Source organism: Mytilus galloprovincialis, chromosome 7, assembly GCF_965363235.1.
Source record: "Mytilus galloprovincialis chromosome 7, xbMytGall1.hap1.1, whole genome shotgun sequence".
NCBI lineage: Eukaryota > Metazoa > Mollusca > Bivalvia > Mytilida > Mytilidae > Mytilus > Mytilus galloprovincialis.
In genome coordinates this window covers 67,877,909-67,897,477 of record NC_134844.1, presented here as the reverse complement: position 1 = coordinate 67,897,477, position 19,569 = coordinate 67,877,909, and the positions used below count along the sequence as shown (strand labels likewise).

The window sequence follows — 19,569 nt, the reverse complement described above, 5'->3', positions numbered from 1 at the left end:
TTAAGCAGAGTCACCAACGAGTCAAATATCACTAAAGAAAACTGCTAAATTTACAGAGGAGTAAATATTCCTGATATCCTACATGTCCTATATCTATAAACATAAACAATACAAAAACTTAGCCAATGCCTTTTGGCTACCGTTAAACCTACTTAGTGTTGATTTTTATCCGTTTCTCCTATTACCTTTGTTTGTTCTGGGAGATGTATTTTACCAGCAGCAAGAATTATAAAATGTAAACATGCACGATCGTTTCATTTGCGACAAATGAAAAATTCCAGGATGGGCAGTGGGTATTACTTATAAATGAGAAGCTGACATCCACAGTGTTTTAGTCATTAAATTGGTCTTATGGGGATGGTTGTATGTATACCGACTGTCCATTCAATGCAATAAAATTAAAAGAACGCATCCGATTTACTACACCAGATGCAAATCTCCTTAATAAATGTCTTTAAAAAAATGTTTACATTGTGTCATGTTGGACGTTGTATTGTAAAAACTTAAGTCATACGCGCTTGTTATTTGTAAACGTTTTTTCATGTTCCTTTCTATCTTTTAAATCTTTCTTGTATTTGCAGTTCTCCGTATTTCCATGTCAACATAATTGGTTAAATATTGATGACTTTTTAATTTAATTTCAGGTAAACCAAAATTATTCATGTTCGGACTAAAATATAAACAAACAGTATGCCGATATAAAATGTCTACACTTGGCGTATTTGAAGAAATCTTTGATGTGCAAAGTTTTTCTTCAGAAATAGATGCTGACAGTTTAGTAGCATGGTCATCAAAACCAGGTAAATAAGATTCATCTTACGTTTATGTTTTATGTTTTATATTTTCTTTTCTTCGTTATATATATTCTGCTTTTGATGAATTGGGATATAAACATTATACTCTAACGTTAAGATACAAATATACGATTATAGTGAAACAGGAAAAAATCTGTACGAGAACAGATAAAGTATCTATAACGTAAATCTTTGCACCTTATATCGAAGTTACGTACGAACGATGTCCGAATGACGTATGTTCGCTTCACGAACGCTGTACGAATGAAAACGAAACGCTTCCCGAACGTCGTAGAAACGCAGAACGAATGATGTACGAAGAAAACCATATTCCATAAACAGTACAATAAACGATACCATAAACGTTCGTTCAGCGTATTTCGTATGGTTTATTTTACATTGTTTTGCTTAAAGTACATCGTATCGTAAATAAAGGCAACAGTAGTATATCGATGTTCAAAACTCAGAAATCGATAGAAAAAAACAAATACGGGTCAAAAACCCAAACCCGAGGGAAACGCATTAAATATAAGAGGGGAATGTCGATACAACATTAAAATGTAGCACACACAGAAACAACTAAGCATATATCATTTGGCCTAGATCGTTGGTATAATGTATATGATGTGTATATATAAGAATTAATCATGTCCTGTTATAGTCTGCAAAAATATGTTTTTTTCTATACTTTGGTTCAACATTTAGAATGGGTGGATAGTTGTTTTTAGAAATCATTAAATAACTATAACTTAACGGATTCTTGATCAAACATTATCTTTAAAGAAATTTAATGTATGTAAATAATGAATTGTGTTTGCGTTGGAAATAGGGTACTTGGTGAATGTGCGTGTAAAGTGCAGTCAAAAGAATATTCTGTCAGCATTTTCTAAAATAAACCGAGGTCAACTAATTCTTAAAGAACATTGGGACAATTGATAATGATGATGAAAAGCCTAAATAGGACAAAATAACAAGATTGAAAATGTTTAGTTTAGAGGCTTAATAAAGGGTACATAGTAGAATAAAACGTAAAAATGTCAAAAGAACCTATAAAAAAAGAACATCAGACGTTGCTGCAACCAGCGCTTCCAATTATTGCATGCATCTTTTTATTCATTTATTGAGGTATGCACATGCATACCCTGAGTTGTTAGATAGATAGATAGACAACTCGACATGTAGCTATCCTAATAAAAAAAAACGAGGTCAAATTTGTTAGCCGGCATTACTTCTAAACGACGAATCGAAGAATTCAACTTCATATATAAGTAATATAGGAAAATACTGTAGATTAACAATTACACCATTCCAGACTCTTTCGTTTCCCACATAATTAGTATTAACGATAATTAACAAGTTCCGGGTTAAATTCGATACATATACCAATAGTATATAACACATGCAGTTTCCGGTTGTCATATGCATGTATTTTATGTATCTTCCTCCTTTGATATGAGCACCGCCTTAATTGGGTATAGGGTTGAAGAGGACATTTAACACAATGTATCGGTACAGATTTAATGTGAACCATGAACTCACCTGATTCGCTAATCCTAAAAATATATAAAATGCTAAATTGTGTTTAAAAACAAGTTAACAAAACCAGGTCGGGTTTAATCTGTAAGAGTTTGACAGCAGAGAAAACTGTGGACATTATATTCAGCAAGAATTTATCAGTTGACAATACGAGTACTAAAATTCAAAGCAAAACATTAGGCGTAGATACTGTAATTCAATCATGGACTTCAAAAGAGCGGCAAAAGATATCAGAGGAACATAGATCGAAAATGACAACACCATGAATAAAAAAGAAAAAGACAACAGACAAAAAATAGTACACATGCCACAACATAGAAAACTAAACACTAAGTTGCTAAATTGAGTACAAACCCGGTAAACAGTCTTATTCGGTAGGTCAAATTCATGAAAGGGAACGGGATTGTATCATCTGTGAAACAGATATTCCATAACGGTCAACCAACTCGTGATAGCGTCCGTAAAATTTACGAAGGGATGATTTCAACTTCACCATTTGGAACTCTTTTTTGTATAGCTTCCCTGTGATCTAGCTTTCAGCAATTTCGAGTAGTCTTATGTTGGTGCTTTTTGTCTATTGTTTTATGTTAGCTGTTTAATTCCGCATATCGAAATTAAAATAAAGTCAATTGTTCCTGATCTTTAAGGTTTGTTTTTATGTTATACTGTTACACCAATGTTTCAGTAAGGATAAGGGTTGAGCATTTACATCAATGTTAAACTCCATCACCTTTTTGTTTGTGCCTGACTATACGGATATGGGGGTTTTCACTGTTAAAAGGCGTACGGTTGCCTCTAACATCTACTTCATTTCAACTCTTGTATACAGTTATATCATTGGCAATTCTTCCGTATCTCCTTATTTCATAAATATAAGTATTATTAACACCTTTTGACAGGAGAAATATCATCTGTTGTATTATATGCACATGCCTCGAATCATGATGAAATAAAATGGCATAGATCAACTCGTCCCACTGTTTTTGGTCGTCTCTCACATTCTTAATCCATATAAAGCTATACTAAACTTATGATTACACTACATATCTTACCCTTATCAATCAATACCCCTCCCATTCCGATTGTGAAAGTAGGTCTGTTTTACATTTTGGACAATAAGAACCCCTTTTCTATGACCATTTAATTCTGACTGGGGACAATTAGTGTGTCACAACACTAGTCTCGCCCAGATCTAAATAGTGGACATTAGAGCTAAGGTTCTACAGCCATACTACACACATGTAGCTCTGAATGAAAATGAATAATCTGACAGACTTTAAGTAGAAAATAAATATTCTATCCTCATCAGATATGTCAGGCCCCCCACCCAAAATTTAAATGATCGTACCCTAACAGGTGATTCCGAGTATCTTATTTTCCGTCTCCTGGTCTCAATGTATTGTATACATTACGACTGCATGTCTCGAAGATTAATGTAGTTTCGAGTGACAAATGGTATAGGAAGTATTCAGTTTGCAGATTTGTAATGCAATATAAAGTTTTATCCCTGTGGAAAATACTTGTTCACATGAAGTAACACATGCTTACTTCCAAAATCTTGATAACATTAGACTATTGTGGTCGAACGAGTCAAAAGGAATGATATCTATCTAAAAAAAAATAAAAAAAAAAATATTACAGAATCTCGAAAAATATAGGTATCGATACAATTTACAATTATTTATTTATTACAGACAATATATCCAGGTTTGATGTAATTGATGAGTTACCGTTCATAAGAGTATTTGTATCTATAGCCAAGAAAAAATACAGAGATGAGCATGTCGAAGATATATTGAGTGATGTGATAAGAGAATTAGAGACAGATCCAGAATATATAGATGCACTTGAATATGTTCAAAAAGAAAAATTGACACAGATAAAGTCTGCATTAACAAAGAAATACTTCTTGTAATGAACATTAACACTATTTGGGATAGAAATGACAATCAATCCCTGTATGGCCTGTATCCTATAAACTATATATACTTTTCAGAATTGAACGCTTTATGTTAGTTAGTTGAATATATATTTTTTAGAACATGTCTTATTTAAAAAAAAAAAAAAACTAAATGATTAAACATAGTGTGTCCTAAGATACCTTTTATCTGTTCAACTTGATTCTATGACTAATTAAATGAAACAATTCGGTTAAAATTATCTATGTTGATAGGTTGTCATTTAAATAGCTTGTGAAATTAGCTGCGTGAATTAAGAGAGATATAACTATTAAGCATGTTATCACACGCATTTCTAAAAGCCAAGAAATGATAAGTATATGTCAGAGAATCACACTAAGTACTATTAATATTGAAAGGGTTATTGCAAACATAAACTACTGTATGTGCTGATAAATATGACACCCATATATTTTTTTTTTAATCTTGGTGATCAAAGTGGTTTGCCGTAAAGAGTTGATTTATATTTGATGATTTTCGATGATGTATGCATAACTTTACAGCAATTGGATAGTTCAAATACAAACTCTGGTTTCTCAAAGACACAAAGAGAATATTTTCTTACATGGTCATATTGTGTGGTTTTGTTTTGAACTTCCATCAAATGAATTGTTATCTTTTATTTTGTGACTAGACTGGACAAATTTGGAAGAACGATACTCAGGCGTTGTGTTTCCGAGTACGGCGTCAAAAATATATTGGTTTATAGTTAGGTAAGTTCAAGCGGAACCACTATTGATAGATTGATGATACAGATATTTGGTATGCAGTCATTTTGCTTTGACACATCTCATGTACATCGGAATTATTTAGCTTCGTCCTGTCGGTCATGGTTTTTTTACTAAATATTTGCAAATTTGTGTGTAAAACCTTCGGTTAGGCCAGTTTAAGATGTATCACTAATCGTACGTCATAGCTATTTTGTATCAAGTTGGACGACTGTTATTCGTGAAGATCATTGGGTCCTGAACTTTCTGTCATGGTTTGTTGACTTTGAATGTTTTGAATACTTTACCTACTACAGTATTGCCATTTAATTTTCCACATTTCCATTGTACTATCAAATTTACATACATGCAAGACATATTCATGTGACAATGGATTTATTATGCTGTAAGCTTTCCTCTCCCAAAAGTAATAACCATAAGATAGATAAATGAATGTATTCTACGTATTTGTTTTCTTTTAAATTTCCACTATTAAGGATCATTAACATGAAATAGAATCATGTCGTATTTGCTGAATAAACTTGTTTTATTTTTACCCTAACAAAATCTTATAAGTAAGTTCATACCAAGTAATACAGTGATATGTTCATGTCTTTACTGTTCAGATATATTATGATGTGCGCTTCCATCGATAACGAATGGTGTCATTATTATAGTTTATATTCTATTTGTATAAAATTTATCACTTACAAAAGTAAGAACTATCACTGTACATGTTATATATTTAATTAGCAAATGTGAGCACTATTTGTTTTCATCTACTTGACAGATTATACCCTATGATTGTACAGAATTTACATATTTTAGCACCATCGCTGTTTTTTGACACATGATTCATATATTTTTGTACCATCGCTGTTATTTGACAGAGAAGTTACATATTTTTGTACCATGGCTGTTATTTGACAGAGAATTTACATATTTTAGCACTATCCCTGTAATTTGACAGAGAATTTACATATTTTAGCACAATCCCTGTTATTTCACAGAGAATTCACATATTTAAGCACCATTGTTATTATTAAACAGAGAATTCACATATTTTAGCACCATCGCCATTATTTGAAAGATCATATACCGATGCTCGTACACTTGTATCCGGGATTGGCTATTTTTAAATGACAAGCTATAAAGGGCCCCAACAAAAATTTATTGTATTGAATAAAACCAAATTGATATATTATAGCACTATCATTTTACGGATACTTGCCAAATTTTATCTATATCATTGTAGAAAAAAAGAGGCAGATTTTAGCACTATCCTTCATCAATTTATTGTTCATATTATAAATAATATTATGGAATTATTCACTGTTTTTTTCGTTTATCATGCACATTTATTCTTTAGAGATAGTAATGTGAATCTACCAGAAATCATATCTATTACTCATAATAGACATGATAGAGTAAATAGACATATCAGATAATATGTGTAAAAAGGGACATTCAATCATGTATGATGAAAAGCTAGCAGCAACAAAGAATTGCAATCCAGTGTCCTTTTTGTAAACGATTACAACCAAATGGGTCTTATGTGAATAAAATATTAAAATCAAATGTGTCATATGTGAGTGAAAAATGAAATTCAAATGTGTCATATGTGAGTGAAAAATGAAATTCAAATGTGTCATATGTATGTAAAATATTAAAATCATATGTGTCATATGTGAGTAAAATATGAAAATCATATGTGTCATGTGTGACGAAAAGATTAAATCTAATGTGTCATGTAAGTATGTGAAAGATTCAAATTTGTAAAATGTTTAGAATATAAAAATCAACATGTGACTTAAAGATCAAACCGATACATGTTTTACAAATACATATGTGTCAGATATATATGAATCAAGAGTTTCGAGTGAATAAAAATCATTTAAGATTAAAAAATCACCCCACCCAATTTTCTATTTTAAACTCATGTGTCTTGTATATATATTTGGATGTTTTTTTTTTTATCGTATATGTTACGAATAATTGTATATATAATCAGTGCTTTTGTATTAAGATTTTGTTCCTTGTAGAATAAAAGTATATAACAATATTAAAATGTATCTTTATTTGATGCAGATAAGCAATCATTAATCACTTGGTTGTTATATATCTTTTTATACAACAACATGACCAACACCACAATAAAAATATTTCCTAAAATAGATATAGGAAAATGTGGTATGAGTGCCTATGAGACAACTCTCCATCCAAGTCACAATTATAAAGGTAAACCATTATAGGTTAAGGTACGGTCTTCACTACGGAGCTTAGGCTCACACCGAAGAGAAAGCTATAAAGGGTCCCAGCAATTAATAATGACAAATTATTTAAACAGGAAAAACAACGGTCTAATATATATATAGTCCTTATTTTCCTGATTTTCCAACGAGCGAATCATTTTTTACATGTGATAATCAAAGCTAGGATAATCATGATAGCAACATACACGAATATCCATGTTATAAATGTCGTCATTAAGGACATGTGAACATCAGTATCAAGTATCCACGATCATTACAAAAAAGAATAATGTGAAGATTTATTACTGGAATATTGAAACAGTGATCTATGTTATTAAAAGAAGATGTTGGATGCTATTTTTTCAAGAAATTTAAATAACATCTGACGATTACCCTGTGTAACAATGCCAAAAGATGATGAGGGAAAGGGGGAAAGAAAGGGATCGGAAGGAGCAAGATTTTTGAAATGTTTAAAAGATGCCCATGGGGACGTTGAATAATTTATTAGTCGAGCAAATCTGCTAACGCCATGGCAACCTCTTTTTCATTAGGAAAAAAAAACTTTTTAAGATAATTGCATGTTACCTAAACGTATATTAATCCTTCTTTTGGAAACTACAAAAAAGTTGAGAAAGTTGCAAAGTGTTAGTTCTTATTGGATCAGTATATCATTCTTCCAAATTTGTTTTATTTTTAGCTGTTTAGCCAGAATGTTAGTAATCTGTGGTTTCTGTTTAACAATGCCCAATGAACGAAGCAACATGTAAACTTTGCTCTTGTTTTGACTGAAGCAACAAAGACCTTCGTACGCGTTTTTGTTTTTTTTTCTGTTAAAAAGAGTCCAAAGAATCATTAAGCACCTTTCTAAACTAAAATAATGACCGTTGAGTTATCAAGCTTACTTATAAGGCACACTTATCAATTGTAACATCTACGTATATGCTTACCAATGGCCAGAGAACTACCAAGCACCTTTGTAAATTTGGCATCCCTCCTTATCAGATATCCTGTACGCCACTACCTTTTAAAAAGAGGGACCGGAGATACCAGCGGGACAATCAAACTCATAAATCGAAAATAAACCGACAACGCCATGGCTAAAGATGAAAAAGAGACAAACAGAAAAACAACAGTACACATGACACAACATATAAAACTAAAGCATAAATAACACGAACCCCACCAAAAACTGTAAGTTCTGTCCTACTTCTTCGTCCAATGTGCTACACCTGTGAAACTTTGCCATTCTTCTAAACATGAACATTGTACCGTCCAGTACTTTTACAAATGCTGCACTCTTTCTGAGTACAAGGTCCGATCTCTAACCCTGAATAATAACTTGTTTTAATGGTATTAACAATTCTGCAGAGGGGTTAAATTGTAATGTATATGTTCGCCCCCTTCATAACATTATTCGTTTTTGACACTCAAGTTCCCACTCCTTCACAATATATTGACTTTAGACGGATTTCGCTATTAAGTGTTGGTCCATTTGGTCGTATAGTAATTCATTAGAATCGTTTGGTTGTGTATTTGTCAATAAAAATCGCAAATGTTTATTACGCATATGTTTATAACTTATTAACGTGATTGTTTATAAAACGTCTTTATTATAAACGCCCATTGTAAATCTAGTTTTGAAACAGATTGTTTATTTTTAAGGACTTTGTTCAACCATTTTACCTTGGTCTCAATCTGAATTATGCACTGTTACGGTAATAGATATGGACACGAAATTATCACATATTATTAAGCAGTTGTCAACGTTTCTATTTACTTTTACCGCAATTGTTTTCTTTCAAATAACAATGATATATATGTGCTTTTTTAAGATGTATTTGTGTTATACTATAGTAATTCCATCTTATTGTTGTATCGCATTTAATGATATGTCTTTTTTGTAATCATATGTAAAACTAGACGTTCGCGTGCAGTACGAAAAAATCCCTTGCCAGCTATAATTTTCAAGATAAAACTCCTCAAAACATAGACCCGGTCTACACTAGAAATCGTTCTTCTTCATCGCAACTATTCTTGTTTAATCATTGTTTGGCTTGAATACATTGGCATTATAAACATGGAGAAACATGAATACCCGGAAATGAAAATAACACCCATAAATTTTGCACTGACACCTAATGTAAAACGTCTTCGATTGTATGTTAAAGTACATTTGTACATGTACATGTTTTACATTGTACCTTGTGATGAGCTTTTTTCTTCTTCTTCTTCTACTGATAACAGGAACTTACAGTTGCAGTACACATATAAACACAGATAGAAATTGATGAAAATTGGATATCAGATGGCATCAATACTACGTGTCCGTGTTATATTTTATATGGATTGCTTGTTTTTTTTATTCTTTTTTGTGAAAGTCTAATCGTAAATGAGTTAAGTAATTACTCCTGTGTGTTGACCAGGATATAAGTTTTAAAAATTTTATTTGCCATGATGAAGTGGAAATAAACTTGATACATTTGCTCAAGTCACCCGCATTCCCTGAAAAGGTTGCAGCAAGTATTCTTCGTCGGGCAAAGAGCGTGACACTGTCTTTACAATATAAGTAATGTATGTACATGTAGTTTTCAATATTCAAAAGTAGCATTTGATAAACGTACTTTACTTATGTTAAATACACTGTTATTTTCAACAGCATGGGTTGTCTCATGTTATTCTCTTTTCATTTTAATGCGAATGGTAACATGAGTAACCGTTAACTCCTGTTGTTCTTTTATGAATATATTGTCTATGGAATTCACCTTTGTTTGATTGATTGTTGGTTGCTTAACGTCCATTGGCAAATATGTCAGACCTGTGCAAGATAAAAACAAATTAACAATAAATACAATAGGAGTGACCTGTAACATATATCGTCCAGGTCGATGTCGGGGAAATTTTGAATACCTCTGAAAAATGAAGGTATATTGGATAGGGACAGACATTTAACCTTGCAACAGGACACCTATGGACCCATATATAGTTGTTGCATTGGTTCATGAGGTGTAGAGAGCGTTGCACGTTATTAACACGAAACACATATATATGTAACGTCCATTATCTGATCGAACGTGGCTGCGTACTTGCACATCCTGCACAGCCAAAATAACAATCCACTTTGGCAAGGGTTTCACTGCCAGTGATAAGACCAAACTAACCATTTTTTTTCAGACACCCTTGAGGAGAATTAAATTTTGATGTTAGGGTCCGCAATTTCTGTATTCCTTTAATTTTTAGTACATGTTTTGCTTTATCTTAAAATAACGCTCCTTTTGTAAAACACTCATGAAAATGGTTTTGATATAAATTATTTGTGCAATAATATGATTTCTATATTTGTAAATTGGTCATTTTATTAATTTAGTTTTACATTACATAATTCTTAAATTTTCATTTACCTATATGAATCGGGGTCAAACTTCGCTAGTTCTATCACCTGAGTGAATGAAAGTTGCGCGAATGAAAATGCACAACACAAGTTTTAGCGTTAAGTAGCTTACTATATGTGTATTTATTTTTGAATGAAAGACTTAAGTTATGAAAGTGATGCATTTTATTTATAAAAGAAGAAAAAAACATTGCTTTCTCAATACATGTGAATTTAATAAATCTATCAATAAAAATTTTGAAACAATTCCAGGTCGGTATGATGTCACTATAAATTACCATGGAAAACACAGTACAGAAACTCCCGAATCGACAGTACTTGCATTTTACTCCTGGCTTCATGTCAAAAATATTAAGAAACTCGGGAGTTGGTCGTCGACTGATTTTTTATGTAGCAAACACAAACCAGGAAAGTGGATATAACAGTCATACCGGCGTGTTAACCTGTCCAAAGACAGCCTGCAGGGCCCATGTCAATGAAAGTATCCTAGGATATGTCCTAAGACATGTCTTAGGACATTATTTAGGATGGTCTTAGGACGTGTCTGAGACATGTCTTAGGATGTAAAACAAAGCTTTCTTAGGACAATCCTAACTACGATGGTCTTAGGACCATCCTAACACATTTATTTAATTGAAAAAATATGCAGAGATTTCTATGTCATCGATTAAATGGTATTTTAGTATCTACTCTTTTATGGAAACAATTAACCCAAAATAAATGTTAAAGTTTTAACGTAATACTAATAAATACATTGAAATACGTTATTACATATGACAAGACATATAAATGAAATTAATACGAAAACAAAAGTTAATAGTCACAAAACTTTGTTAAATGCGATATTCGTGCTGCAATATTAGTACATAAACTAGTTTTGTACTTAGGTCCACTCGATTTCATTACATGTATCGAATCAGGATTAGTTAAAAAAAAGTCAACTTTTTCCAATAATTGAATTAATGTTGCACCGTTTTGCATTGGTTAGTCACAAAAAATGTTGCTTATAATGATAGTATTTTTAGGTTTCAAAATAAACAGCACGAAATAATTTAATGTAATACAATTGAATCTTTAACAAATATTGAAAATATTTTGATTTTTTAATTCAATTCTTATAACAGTATGATAGTTTGATATTGTATTAGTATTTTTGGTATTGAGTGTGTACTATATTTGTTGGTTTTATTACGTTTTAGGACATTGTAACCTTTAGGACTATCCTAAGACACCTATTTGTATATCCTAATTTTAGGAACAAATTTAGGACATATCTTATTTTAGGAGACTTTTGTAAACCTGACTGAGGACTACGACGTGTCCTAAGACCACCCTAAGACATGTCCTAGTCCTAAGACAGCTTCGTTGACACGGCCTCTGGGATTTACGTTTTTGTGTGGGTCGTAAGATTGTATTCTGCAAGACATTCATCTCAGTTAATGATTAATAATTCCGTTTACGGATTCCTTTACCTTAGCAACACAAATACCGATGGTACAGTTAGCGGTACCGTTGTTGCACATGCGTCGAAGGATGATAGTGTTAACGTTCGTATACACTCTACCCACGAGGGATCGGGTCATATCAACAGTAATTCATACGGTAAAACAACATTTTCTGCATGGTTACTGAACTAAGAAAATCAGTATAATAAATGAAATATTTCGAATGTCTTTTGTTTATTACAAAGCATTCCCGATAAAATATAGATATTTAATCCTCAGTTTTCTAATCTGCATTGTTTTACATTACTTTTCTGATTTCGGGGCCTTTATAGCTGACTATGCGGTATGGGCTTTGATCATTGTTGAAATCCGTAAGGTAACCCATAGCGGTTAATTTCTGTGTCATTTGGTCTCTTGTAGAGATTTGTTTCATTAGAAAAACTAAAAAAACACATTTGATACTAGTATACAACCACAAACGACAACCACTGAATTACAGGCTCCTGAATTTGGACAGACACATGCAGAATGTTGCGGGATTAAACTAGTTTAAAGTTGCGCTCCCCCTCAACAACTGCTGGGCCAGTTGTGTAACAGTACAATATAAGAACAAACTATAAAATGTCAATTGAAAAAAGTGTTTAAGTCCATCGATGTAAACTTTGACAAAAGAGAAAAAAACACAGTTAGGATTTGCAATTGTATATCAAAACGATATGTAAATAAACCGATTTTGGTGCCTTCGTAGTTTGCCGGTATGTTGCACACAAAGAAAGTTCAGAATTTAGTATATTAAAAAAAAGGGGTTAATGCGAGAAAATCGTTTAATATAAAAAAAAAAAAAAGAAGATGTGGTATGATTGCCAATGAGACAACTATCCACAATAGACCAACATGACACAGACATTAACAACTATAGGTCACCGTACGGCCTTCAACAATGAGCAAAGCCCTACCACATAGTCAGCTATAATAGGCACCGATAAGACAATGTAAAAACAAACGGCCTTATTTATGTAAAAAAATGAACGAAAAACAAATATGTAACACATAAACAAACGACAACCACTGAATTACAGGCTCCTGACTTGGGACAGGCACATACATAAATAATGTGGCGGGGTTAAACATGCTAGCGGGATCCCAACCCTCCCCCTAAACTGGAACAGTGGTAGAACAGTACAACATAAGAACGAACTATAAAAATCAGTTGAAAAAGGCTTAACTCATAAGATGGACAAAAATACAAGTGGACGTGGCCGGGTACTAATACATCCTGATTCAAAAAGACGCAATGCACATGTACAGATCTGAGAGTACTCGCAGTTATCTGACAGCTAGTTCAAAGCCACTAACAACTAATAAAAAAATCATGCATCTAAGACTAAACTCTCAATCCGTACACATCAAACATCCAATGGATTTAGTGTAAAGACGTCATAAACAGCCAGAGAAAAACATGACCTTGTACAATGCGAAGTTACAGGTATCGACAGATTGTAGATCCATGAATATATATATATGTATATAACATACTAGTAATATTTAGTTAGCTTTTAATTTACTGATAACAAAGTCAATATTTATACCAATAAAAACAATATTCAATGATCTTTTACAGTGTTGAATAGGTAACCTTTTAGAATAAGTTTATTTTAAGGAGCGACAAGTTTACATGGATCATTCTAAATTTCCGGGCAAAGTTAACAACATTTCCGTAAAAATGAGGATGTGCTATCCCGTTTGAAATAAGTTTTCTACAGGTACAACCAAACTTCAAAACCAAAACTTTATATCTATGGAAAAATTTAGTAAAGGTTTTAAGTAATTTATGGTAACGATATCCCTGGTGAAATAATTTACCAGTAATACATAGGTTGCGTTCGTTAAAATCAAAAACGTTACAACAGACACGGGCATAGCGAACAAGTTGTGAAACATAAACACCGTAACATGGTGCCAAAGGAACATCACCCTCTAAAAATGGAAAATTAACAATAGGGAACGAAAAATCGTCTCTTTTGTCGTAAATTTTAGTGTGGAGTTTCTTACATGAGAAACATAACAACATCCATAAACATGATAAATGTTTACGCATATTGAGTTGAATGGACAACATTTCATTATTTTTGTAAAATTTATTTGTACAAATAAATGTTTAACAATTTCCAAGCATTCGCAAATGAGCAGAACACATACCGTATAATTAGCTGTAATAGGAGGCAAGACAAAACATGAAACAATTCAAATACCAGGCTCTTAATCTTTGGACTGGCAGTTACAATAGTGGCAAGGGCAAACATGTTAATGTGCGTTCGACATCTCGCTTACCTGACTTTTTGGCATAATGATCAAAATAGGAGCAATAAATGAGTTGGAAATAGAGTAACAAATTCCAATCATCATAAGTATGCACAACTACAACTAACAAAAAAGACAAAAGACAAACAAAAAAAAAACGAATTGTAAGAGAATGGATAGTATCTTCAAACTTGTTAATTGACAACTATCGACATGTTATGTTCACTTTTGTACATAAATCAGGCCGTTAGTTTTCTCGTTTAAATGTTTTACATTTGTCATTTCGGGGCCTTTGATATCTGACTATGTGGTATAAGCTTTGTTCATTATTGAAGGCCGTGCGGTGAACTTTATATACATGTAGTTGTTAATTTCTGTGGCATTTGGTCTCTTGTGGAGAGTAGTATCCTTGGCAATTATACCACATCTTCTTAATTTTATTAATTAAGCAATGTTAATTAATTCTCTCTCTTATGCTCTCGATTAGTAAATAACAAAGATGTCAGCTTATTGTCAATCACTTTTAACATACTTTCTTCAATCGGAAATAAATTGATTAAATAGTAATGTCATGTATGTTAATACTTTAAAATTTCAAATTCAAAATAAAACATTTCGTATTTATTATAATTTTTATGTATAATTCGAATTCTTATTTTTTTACGTACCATAAACTATATTTTCTTAAAAATCAAATTAAAAGATGATGATAAAGTGAAATGACCTTGTAACAGTAAAATTAAGTCAAAATATGAATTATACAAATACATTGTACATTCTTATAATTAATTTTGAAAATCGAAAATTGTATGTAAAATGAGAGAAAGTGATCATTGCTATGGAAAAGAAAGGGGTAGCTATATTGAAAATGAAACACACTTTATTTTAATACGTAAAATTAATAAATCTGTACGAAAATAGCAAGACAAAGAAACATACAATTTTCTTGGTCCGGAATTTTTTAAATCATCTGAAAAGAAAGTTTACATTTAGTTCTGTCTTCATTTGATATAACTTACTGTTCCATTCATTAAAAAGTCATAAGGAGAACGGACACAATACCTGCATAAATATCTATGTTTTTATTGGTTGGATTATAATTCCGGTACATTTTATGTTATTTTATCATATTAAGCAATGTGTATAATTTCCTTTTGAATGTTTTATCATTACAAATATGTGCTTAACAAATATATAGGGGATGCAATATATCTGGAACAACGCCCAATTATTATATTATTGTTGTAGGTGACGGGGAAATGCAGTTTGGTCAAGTTAGAGAAGGTTAAATATTAGAACGTCCAATGTAAATACCAGGTATAATACAAGAATCATACCACTGACATCACTACATATGTGAGATAACACTGTAACACATGAAACGAGAGTTTCTCAGTGGCGAATCCAGACATTGTCATAAGTGGGGCCCACTGACTGCCTAAGAGAGGGCCCGTTCCGGTCATGCTTCAGTGATTCCCTATATTATACGGAAAAGGGGACCAGGCCCCCCGCCCCACCCCTTAATCCGCCTCTGTTTCTGGAGGTTGAATATCAGAACATTTAAAGTAAATACCAGGTATAAAAACCCGAATCATACCACTGACATCACTACATGTATGAGATAACACTGTAAAGAGGTTGAGGTTGAGGTTGAGGTTAAATATCAGAACCTTCAATGTAAATACCAGGTATAAGGGGACAACCATTTGATATTCTGGGGAGGGGGGGCAGAAGGATTTTGAAAATAAAGAATCAGCCTAGAACATAACAAAAATAAATGGTTTGTTCTGTGGTAATTTGAAAATAAATAATCTGACGTCCAAATTATTGAAACAAATAATTCGTCAGGTCTTTCAAACCGTTTTATAAATGCTATTCAAAAGTATGAGATGGGACCAGATTCTTCATAAAATCCATCTTTTTCAAAACTATTTTTTCGGGAAACACTTCCCAATTATTTTACTTATTAAAGAATAGATATTATTTAAATGTCTGAAAATAGGTTTCATTACCGGTCTCTGTAACAAGTTTCTCAATTTCTATTACAGGGCTGTAACTACATGTACATTGAGGCATGTGAAAAGTTATAACCAAAAGTTTGTGTCATAAACAAATTGTTTTCACGGCGAGTGTGTTGTAAGTAGAAAGTTCTGTTGTCGGACATACCCCTGGGGTTTTTTCGTGTTCAGGTTTCTTATTTATTTATTTTCAGTTAGTTCAGTAAGTAATGACTTTATTTAAAGAGGATGACTCAATTAGCTTTCGCTAATCTACCTTGAGGCCCTCACGAAGAACAAACAGTACAAATATAACAAAGCTTACAGTTTTTAACATATTAGGTAAATGCAATATTCAGGCTAACTACAATTCCCAATATGCCATGTAAACGTTACATGTATTGCATACATACATGGTATCATCTTTTGACTGTAACTGGTATTTTATAAAAGTATCGCCAAACATTTTTATGCCGAGTGGAGCGAGGATAAAAAAAATAATTGAGCAAGGATTGGGAGCCTCTAAAGTCTCTGAGAAGCTATAGAACAAATAACATGAATGCAAGTACTGTTTTTTTAATTTTTTGACAATATCTTGGTCTGAAAACAAAATGCATGGATACAGTTTAAGAGTTTAGTTTTTAGGGACAACATCAAAAGACAAATATGTAGGATAAACAAAAACTAAGCTACAAAAGGATTGCAACACTAAGAGAATAAAGAAGGACGATCAATGAACAAATTAAAGACAAACCCGGGAATCGAAAAACAAGAAAAGCAAAACAATAAGACAAATAACACTGAAAACTTTTAAAACAATCTTAAAATGCAGAAAAGAGCTGTAAGAATTATTCTTGATGCACCAATACTAACACCTAGTATTAATTTATTTAAAGAGCTAAAATGGTTGAATTTCAAATATAGAGTTTCATATCATAAACTTATACTTGTTCATAGAATTCTAAACGATAAAGCACCTGATTACTTAAAGGGACTCTGTTGTCTAATTGTAAACCTACATAGTAGAAATCTAAGGTCATCGGCAAATAATAATTTAGCTGTTGTACGACCGAACACAAATTCAATGAAGAAATTGTTTGCATATAGCTCATCAATACTTTGGAATAAACTGCCAGATGAAATAAAATGTTGGACACTTTTAAACAAAAATGTGTTGATTTCTTGACTATAAATGATTTATAACAATTTACTCAAATATTCTAATGATTTGTATATTTGTGTATATATATATATATATATATATATATATAAACGAGTCTAAATTGAAAACTACGTTCAAAACTATGATTGCGTTGGATAAAAACCGCAATTTTTATACGTGTGCATGTAAAACAAATTTCGTTGTAGAACACAATACAGCACAAACAACATTTTTCAAAAGACCAAAAAAGTGAAAAAGTATATTTAAACAAAACGCGTTTATATATATAAACGAGTCTAAATTGAAAACTACGTCCAAACCTATATATATATATATACATGAATTATTTTTGTCTTGTTCTACTGACAATTTATACATTTTGTTTTGAGACCAAGATATTGTCAAAAAATAATAAAACAGTACTTGCATTTTCAGATTAAGAAAGGGTTCGAGAGACGTCTTGAAAGCATGATTTTGCATTATCTGTTCTATAGCTTCTCAGAGCCTTTAGAGGCTCCAAATCCCTGCTTAATTATTTTTTTTATCCCCGCTCCACTCGGCATAAAAATGTTTGGCGATACTTTTATAAAATACCAGTTACAGCCAAAAGATGACACCATGTATGTATGCAATACATGTAACTTTTACATGGCATATTGGGAATTCAGAAGTTTCATTTCTGCAGCGGATAATGATTAATTCTGATTAAAGGGTACATAATGACTTGACTATAAATGTATAAATTTAGTGAATCAAAAACATGTAGGTTGCTTTGCAAATATTTTAAATATAGTGTAGAAAACAAATAACCTGTCCTCTCAACTTTCAAAAATAAATAACCGATCCAAAACAAATCCTCCTGCCCCCCCCCCCCCCCCCCCCCGAATAACAATATGTTGATTTGATTTTTGAAACGAGAGTTGCATTTTAGTAAGACATATAGTATAACCTCCGACATTTACTTAGCTTGGATTAGATACAAATGTACTGACGTCAAATCAATAAAAAAAAACCTACTAGGTAAGTCTAAGAACATTGATCAATAAAAAAACTACTAGGTAAGTCTAAGAACATTGATCAATAAAAAAACTACTAGGTAAGTCTAAGAACATTGCTTTACACAAAAGATTTTATGTCAAGAGTGATAAAATATTCCACAAGTAATCTTAAAATAAATTATTATTTTTTCTTAACAATGTGACTCATCAAATTGAGGTTCGAAATATTGTATACATGTATATTATCATGTTCATTCAACAATAGAAACTTGGGTTGTTGCGTTAATATTGAGTATATCATAGCATTGTATTCCTGTTTGGTCATTGACCTTTTCATTCATACTCAGATATAGTGCAGTTTAGTTACACATATTGACCTTACATAACCTACCATTTTATAACGTGACCTTTAGTATAGCGATAAGAAGGCATGTCTAGAACGTAACATTTTTATAGCAACCCCTTTAATTGTATATAAATAACTTTAAAGATGCTTTTTATTGTAAAATTGTTGGCTGAGTCTGGGCACGAGTTGAGGTTTGTATATACATGTTATTATGTATCACCCTGTCTCCTTAAATCTTACGGACGCAATCACGAGTGTGTTCACTGTTATGGAATATCCGTTTCACAGATGATATCGGATACGTGTTCCTGTCGTAACTACGATCCAGTTCCCTTTTCACGAATGTGACCTACCAAATTAGATTATTTACGGGTTTGTAATAACACGAGCAACAGGACGGGTGTCACATATGGAGCAGGATCTGATTACCCTACCGGAGCACCTGAGATCACCCCTGGTTTTTTGTTGGGTTCGTGTTTATTTCTCTATTTTGTGTCGTGTGTACTATTATTTGTCTGTTTGTCTTTTTGTTTTTTAGCCATGTCGTTTTCAGTTTATTTTTTTATCTATTAGTTTAAATGTCCCTATGGTATCTTGCACCCCCTCCTTTAGGTACTTACAAGTATCAAAATGTCATTGCTTTTCTTAAATGAGTTTGGTTTGCTAACGTCATGATCAATGAAGT

General features: G+C 32.2%; 1 pseudogene; it reads left to right on the top strand.

The window, feature by feature from the left end:
- The first annotated feature begins 4,597 nt into the window (after window positions 1-4,597).
- On the top strand, window positions 4,598-12,272 carry LOC143084250 (uncharacterized; annotated as a pseudogene).
- Window positions 12,273-19,569: the final 7,297 nt, after the last annotated feature.